This window comes from Drosophila biarmipes, chromosome 2L, assembly GCF_025231255.1.
Source record: "Drosophila biarmipes strain raj3 chromosome 2L, RU_DBia_V1.1, whole genome shotgun sequence".
Classification (NCBI taxonomy): domain Eukaryota; kingdom Metazoa; phylum Arthropoda; class Insecta; order Diptera; family Drosophilidae; genus Drosophila; species Drosophila biarmipes.
In genome coordinates, this window is record NC_066612.1 from 20,668,624 (window position 1) to 20,676,796 (window position 8,173).

Consider the following 8,173-nt stretch of genomic DNA (forward strand, 5'->3'; position numbering starts at 1 on the left):
GGTAACTGCAGCTCAATGCCTAAGCGGCCGGGTGGGATAAGGTCGAAGGACAGAGGACCAAGGACTTCTCCCTTTAATCTCCCGGGGAGAACTTCTTCTGCTGCTGTGGCATGACTGCTAATGAAATTGTGCATTCAATCGAGCGGAACGATGGGAAAAGTCAATAAAATTGATGTAGCATAGAGAGCAAGGCGTTGCCAGAAAATGCACTCAAAGGCTGGGGAGAGGGGACTGGATATCGGGATGTATATATATCTGTTCAGGGGTCGTCCACTGCCAAATGAACTTGCCGGCACAAAATGGAAATTGTTGATGGGGGAATTCGAAATGCAAAAAGCGCACAAAGCCGAACTATTTCGGAATTTCAGCAGTTCGGCAATGCAATTGCAATCAGCAAAAAGTGGAGCAAAATTAAACTAATATTAAGTATGCGACCCGTTTGCCAACGCCCTTTAAAGATAACCGCGGTGTATTTGGAAACGGGAATAAACGTCTAAATTTAACAGGATAGTTGGAAACTGGAAAACGGAATGGAGAAACTAAATAATTTTAAATGCGTAAAACCGCTTTGGTAGAACGAGTTTAACAAAAGAAACACTTTCAATTATTAATGCTAAGCCTGGGCCCTTATTTGTTTCATGAAATATTTAAGGCCATTTGAGCACAGCTCACAATACACAGTGCCGACTCTCTAGCGAATACTTTTGCTTTTTTTCATATCTGGATATTTCTCTATAATTTGAAGGATGGCCAAATAGAAGGCGCCGCGGTGACCCAACTCAACCATGGCTTACACAATCGGCAACGGGAGAAGGCAAGTGCACTTAGCTAATAAATCTTTAATGCTGCCAACATTTTCTGCAATGGCGGGCATTCGTTTCAAGGTTGTCCTTTCAAGTGCCACCAATGGAGGATTTGCCCGCCGAGGAGGCGCAAAGGGGAGCCCTGGGAGCCAGAAGGAGGGCGCGAGTGCTGTCAAAAATCTTTCTTGAATAATTTGTGTGCGATTCGGTGGCAGTTATTTTCTTTTTTCCTCTCGTGCTGCCGCCCTGCTAACCTTCGTCAGTAAGCCAATTATGGTATTAAAAAAAGCGTAAAGATGGAAGGCATTAAGAATGTGCACAGGTCCAGAGAAATGGCAAGATGGCAAGGTCGGGTCACAAGTTGGCCGCCCGTCGCCAGTCGACGGACTGCATTTAAATGTAAATTGAAATTAATTTCCCTGGCAGCAGAAGAGCAAAAAGTGGCCAGCCGGCCTCACCTGACCTGGTTATTTTGATGTGGGCTTCCATTCTTCCCCAGCCAGCTGACGTATTTGATGTTAGGGTAGCAGTATTGACGATTCTGACACTTGGCAGGCATCGAAAGGGGCGTTGAATTCAATTTAAATTTAGTGCACTCGGCGTTCGCCGGCTGGAAAAAGTCAGCTTTACTTCCGACAACGAGCTGGGACAGAAAATCCCCCGGCTTCTAAAGGCTACTTGAAGTTAACTCCAGGATTGCCATTCTAATAACCCTGAGTGCTTTCAACTTTCAAATTGAAAAGTCAACAGAGGGCATTGCAAAATAGCAGGGGTCTGAATGGCGCGACTTAAAATTACAAAAGATTAAAAAGCGAAATATAAATATTTATCTGCGGTGCGGGCTTGAAGTCGACAGGCAGGAATCGGCATGCAAAATAGTGCTAGGATATGGCCAAAGAAAGGCAAAGGATATGGCTGGGCTGAGGCAAGGTGTCCTTTGTGCCCGACGCCCTGAACACTCTGAGCTCATGTAAATCCATTTTAATTAATTCGAGACAAAGGTTATTTCCCAGCATAATAATAAAGCTGGGCCGGGGCGGGGATCCCGGGACGAGTCCCTAAACCCTTAGGTGCGGCCGGATTTCGAAGAGGATTTGCATTCCGTTTCAAGTGGATGACTGAATCTGAACTGTCGCTGCTGTGCCGGCGCTCGACCGAGGAGGCTACAAATTAAAACTGTGCGATTAGAATAAATAGTGACCGAGTCAAACTCGGTCGCTGCTCGATCAAAAATGGCAAATTTTGTTACATCAAATTGAAATGGCAAATGGGATTTGAATATTGATTGCAGCTTAGTCCCGTTGAAATCGGTCTATTTGCATATTGCTTTCTGCACGACACGAACTTTTCCAGCTTGGCAGACGCCTTATCCGCTTTGCCCCGACAATGCTGCCAAATCAGCTTACCGAAATTACAGGCCACTCGGGCGTATGCTCGACGTGCCACGCCCCTTGCTCCGCCCGGACTCTGCCTGTCCCGAAATCTGCACTTGCTTAACTACATTACGCTCGTTGCGCAAATAAAATAAAATTTGAGGCCCGCAAAAGGATACTGCAAAGCCAGGAGGGCAGGCCCGTAAAAGTTTTTGGCAGCTAGAAACTGACTAAACCGATTCGACTCCTCCTCCTCGGGCCAGCTGTGCAGCAATTCGGCCGGGCTCATAACAGTTGGGCTGGATCGGCCATCATTTATGCCTTTGAGCGCATAATTGCCTTTAATTAAGGTGTATTGCAGACTCCTGCCGACCGAGGGTCCAAACAAAAATCCGATATCGGGGCAGGGCCTGCAAATTGCCAGCTTGCAACGCTGCTGCATCGACAGAAATTCCCCAATTCGGGGCAAGTGTCTTTGAGCTGCCATTAAACGCCAATCTGCAAATTGACAGCCTGCTGGTTATCCGAAATGAGCTGCATTGGCAGCCCACCAGAAGGGCTTGGCAATGTAGCCGGCTTTAATTTACTTGTGCCCGGGGGGCTGCCTTAAATATTCAGCGATTAATGCTCAAAGGAAAGTGGAATTAATTATTCGTTTCGGGCGTTTTATTCAACGGAATCCAGATGCACATTGTAAATTCATTTGCTTCAGGTTACCTTCGGCGGGCAACTTTTGCCAAGACAGCTGCGCCCCGTGCATGTGTAAGCGCCTGTCTCCGGGCTAAACACGAGCGGGATAACCAGACACACACGCAGGCCGGCCAGGAGCTTTGTTTGTTAATTAAGAGCCAGAAACAAAGTCATAAAGAAGACAGCAGCATCACAAGTGGTACACGGTGGATACCCAAAGCGGAGCAGAAACAAAAACCAGAAAACGAAAAAGCTTACATCCCGGCTGCCGAAGGATCAACACACTTTCAGAATAAATGAAATAAACAGGGTAACAAAATTTATTACTAATTTTGGCAATTATATGTTTTGTGGTTGCAAAACTTCTCTTTTTATAGAATTTGTATTTATTGCAAGGCAAAAAACTCCACATTCTTAACTATATGCACCAACCTTTAGTAAGTGTGCGAGGGATAACAAATGGTAATCAAAGCCGTGTTGCTACATGAAAGTCGCTGCCAGCCTTGAATATGTAAACACCAAAGGTCCTGCTGAAAACAAAAACTTTCAATCGCTTCCCCCACACACTTTCACTAGTGGTATGCTGATTTATTTTGTAATTTCTGAAAATATTGAAACCACCTCTGCTTTGCGTTTAAAGCGACGATGCTCTCGACTCGCAGCGAATGTCACGTTTTAATGAGGAAATTCGATTTCATTGTCACGCATTTCCAGCTGCATCGCATTCGCCTCGCTCGCCCCAATCGCAATCGCAAAAATTACACATACGCCCCGTGTGCGGCAAACGTGTCTGGGAATCCATTCTGGAGCACATCACTTAAAGTAAAACCGGGCCCGGAACACACGGCTGAATTTATTAATATATGCGCAGCGCGTTTTCCGTGGCCATTGGAGCGAAATGCCGTTCCTGATGGTTTCTGGACATGGACTCGAGCCCCCGAGCCGAGTGTATAATTACGGATGTGCGTGAGTGCGTATCTGTGCCTGCCAAAGAAGCAGTTCCCCTGCGGTAAGCGCAGAGAACAGGACTTGAATTTACAGTCAAAAGTTTTTAAATATAACAACTGTAATATTTGCCTACCAATGTTTTGCTCGTTTTGTTAAAATTTTAGTGTACAATACAATATACAACATAGAAAAGATTCAGTTTTTTACAGTCATTTTGGGTGTCTAAAAGTATGCAGTAAATAAAATATATCTGTCTTTCTAAAATATAATTGCTGCACACTTTTGCTCTCTAAAAAATTTGTATGGTGATGTGCAACACTAAAGTTTATTAATTATAGACATGCTGCCAAGTTTTGTCGGCAAAGACCAATAATTCAGAAAGCTACTCTGGTTCCACGGGTATTTCAAAAAGAATTCCAGGGCATTAAAGAACTTTTAAGCCTTCTGAAAAAAAATCCACTTTCCGCAAATATTTGCCCCTTCTGCCACGACATCTTCCACAAAAGAAGGCATCAGCAGCAGCAGCAGCAGCCGCAGCGCAAATGCATATGCAAATTCGATTTTTTAGCAAAAGCCGCACATTCTCGTATTTGCATGCCTCTGCCGCATGGGGCAGATAGGACCCTCGACCTCTGCCCCTGGCTCTTGCGACTCCTCCTTAGACTTCGCCAGTAAACAGCTTCTTTATCTAACCCGTTCTCGCTCGCTCAGTCGCTGGTTCTGGTGCAATTTTCGGTCTTAAGTAGAGCGGAAAATTAAAAACAAATTTGCCACAAATTTCATGTTTTCACTTTACACTATGTACGTTCCTTTTTGTACGCCTTTACCTGCTGCTTCTCCCTGCAAATTGGATTTTTCAGCTTGACTTTTAAACGATTGTTGATGGTACACACAAACTGCAGCAGCTACAAAGAAATTCAGCATAAACTATACGTTTTCTGCGATAATCACTTAAAGATTACAAATATAACAATAGTAAAGGAGAATCTAGAATATTCTCTTTAAAAGCGTTGGACTAAAATGAGAACAAAATGTATTCGAAGGTAATTTTAATTACCCGTAATGCTATGTATTTCCATCACGCCACTTGAGACCCCCGATCCTTGCGTCCATGTTAGCTTAAAGTAACCTTTCATAAACTTGCAGCCAGCTGCCTCCAAAGCCATCCGAATGGTTCGTGACTGGGGCAGGTTACCTTAAATAGAACCGCTCGGTAGCACGCTCCCTTCGTTGCGCATTCATACAAGGACATTTAAAGCAATTACGCCCCCGAGTATTATTCAACTGCAACCTGCTGACGACGGCTAAGGCTAAGGCAGTGGGCCAAAAAACAAAAGTGTCTGCAGCTCCGCCGCCTACCCTGCCTGCAGCCCCGGTTGGAGATCCGTTTCCACACCCCGGACTGAGTCAGCAGATCGAAAGTCGAGCATGCCGCAGAGGCACCAAAGCGGAAATAACTCGGGCGGCGGGATGCAAAGGGCTGCTGGGAGAGACAATAACATTTAAATGATTTTAATGGCAGCTGTTCGATTTTATTGACTTACGCCCGTCGGGGACGACTCTCTCAGTGCCCTGTCTCCTGCCCGGCTCTGGGGCCATTGTGCGGGAATGTTTTTTGCTAACCGAGAGTAATCAGTGGCCTGGGCTCGAGGTGGTCTCATAATCATAAAAATTATTGTTACTAGCGGGCAAATCTATGTCACTGGGCTGGCTCCCCTGTCTTGCCACTGTCTCCCCGAACTTCCCGCCCAATAGCCCGAGGCCATCGGGATGCGCAGCCAAGCGAGAGTTGCTCGAGTGGAAATGCAATGAAAATATCTGGAAGTCAGGCGAAATGCTTGCGGCGCACGAAGATAATCAAGATTTCACTGCAGCACAATGTTGTCTTTGCGCCTTTTTTCAGCTCAAATATTTACCCTTATGTATGTGTGCTATGGCAGGCAATTTGGCCAGTCCTTGCCGGCAGGGGTCCTCTTTTAAATCGATAAATAAAGCAAAGAGATATTAAATCTGAACTATAAGCTACAGTCTTATTTTTATCTATTTTCCGCAGACGAAAAACACACAATTCCATCTGTCAAAGAGTATTTTCCGTTCCCTTTTATGGCCCCAAAAACAAATATTGATTAAATTATGAGCACACTGAACAGTTTAAAATCATCCAGTTTTTTACGCTGCTACCCAATTGCCTGTCCTGTGAGTTTGATTTAAATAAACAAAAATATTTCCCGTAAATAAATGGGATTTTTTGCACAGGGGTGGGCACTGCATTTGCAGACATTTGTGGCAGAGCCGGCAAAAAATGTGTGGCACACACAAATCCGAATGCCAATGGTTACATTACCATGTGTGCACACACAGTGAGGAAGGTGGTCACAAAAACCTTCTTTACGATGGGCAAATGTGACGTGAAGGGGATTCAGGGGCTTGAGCTAATCATAAAAGCTTAATACCACTACGGTTATGCCCTGTTAATAAATATGTTTTTGTGTAAAATAACAATTGGTGAAGCAATCTGAAATTGCCCTTCTGCGTTCCTATTTAACTCGAAATATAAAATTGTGCAGTGCTATGTTTTATCATTCTACGTATCTGGCATTTTGGCAAGGTTATAGCAACACGAAGTTGTTTATAAATATTTGCAATTGAATGGATAATTTTTTGTTTCAGCCTTCGGTTGGTTTGGCACCTATCTATCAAGGTCCCCACACTTTTGGCTGGAACTTGATTAAGCCCTGCTGCCAGGCTTAGCCCTCCCAAACTGGATGTGCCATACAGCTGGTTACATAAAACGCTCATCGTAATTTCACAGTCAATTTAAAATTAATACGCGCCCGTCAGAACGCAGCCTGTCGCCTTGTAAGATCCGACAAACGTCTTCGCAAATGCAAATTGCATTTTGTCATAATCCCAAATGCAGCGGGGGAGGCCGGGTTGCCCGGATTCGGGTGAGAAGCTTTGGCAGGATAACAGGCGGAGTGGCAGGCTGGCTGCTGGCAAGGATGTCTGGGCTCACATAGGTGCAAACAACTTTCAGCTGGGATAACTGTCTTGGCGCAGGATCCCGTCGTCTTCTCTGCCTCCGTCCAGGATCCCCGGAGGTGCGTGAGGGGAAGTGCCTGTTTGCCCTGTGTCTCTGTGCAATGTAGTGTGCAAAACCTCAGCTGCGTGTCAAAAGCAGCCAGGGAGAAGGGATGGGGAATGACTTTGTTTGCAGTTGAGTTTAATTAAAAACGGATCTAACATTGGGGCTCGGGCTGAGCTCGGGCCTCGCATGGCAGGCTTGTTTGCAAGTTTAATTGAAGCTCAGCGCTTTCTGGCAAACTTGACATCACTACAAATTTTCGGCACACACGAGAAGTTGGCCCATATTTCCGGGGAGCGAAAATTAATTTCATTCAACTTCTAGGGCCACATAATTAATTGAGGGAAATGGTGGTGCAAGGTAGCAGCCAAATCGCACAATAAAAACGCAATTCCCATTTTCGGAATGTTTGGCAAATACCGCTCAAAAGATTCATTTAAATACTGCTAAAGGGCTACCTTCACATGCACTCCACACATGTTTTTATTTCAACAAATTTACAAATTGCTCGTGATTACTTCGGAAATGCATGAAAATAAATTAAATCTGTGCAGCTGTTTACCTTTTCGGGGAGTGCGGCGGCGGTAAATAAGTCAAATTGGTTGGGACTCAGTAATTACGTGAAATGCGTTTCATTACCACATTTGCCGATCGACTCAGAGGTGGTAATTGCCTCGCAATGCAAACAATATTTTCATATTTTTACACCTGCTTGTTTTGCCATTAATATTTGAGAGTGCTTCATAAGGTGCTTTCGGCACAGTGGTTGTTAATTGGCAGTAATGGCTTTTGTGCAACCGATGGCAGGGTATCAAGGTTAGGCCTTCAAAGTGAAAGTGGATTACATTTGCTTAAATGTTCCGAAGTTATGGTCTCTAATGTACCGCTTTATTAGATTTTAGTGTTGCTAAACCGATCAGTAGCACTATCGAAACTATCGGGGGCCTTAAAATTTATAACAAATGTAAACCAGCGTAGGTAGTATCTCTATTTTAAACGTTTATTTGTTTTATTTTGAACCAACTTACAAATTTCGTATTGATTTATTATTGATTTATTAAAGAGGTTTTAAAATTTATAACAAATCAAACCCAACATTGAAAGTATCACCATTTGAGACGTTTATACTCAACATTTAATTTATATTTGTAATAGTTAGACAAACTTTATTCAAGTGCTATGGACTAATCACTTCTTTTTAGTTTCGTTTTTATTTGATTTTTGTTTTTCCTGTATTTTGATTGCTTATCGATGCCAAACCATCGATTATGGCT

At 44.0% G+C, this 8,173-nt stretch overlaps 1 long non-coding RNA gene across 1 annotated transcript; it reads right to left on the reverse strand.

The window, feature by feature from the left end:
* Positions 1–2,824: 2,824 nt before the first annotated feature.
* Positions 2,825–3,526, reverse strand: LOC127010767 (uncharacterized). Its single transcript, XR_007763550.1, has 2 exons — positions 3,299–3,526; positions 2,825–3,150 (listed from the first exon to the last, which is right to left on the reverse strand). It is a non-coding gene; the product is annotated as an uncharacterized LOC127010767 (long non-coding RNA).
* Positions 3,527–8,173: the final 4,647 nt, after the last annotated feature.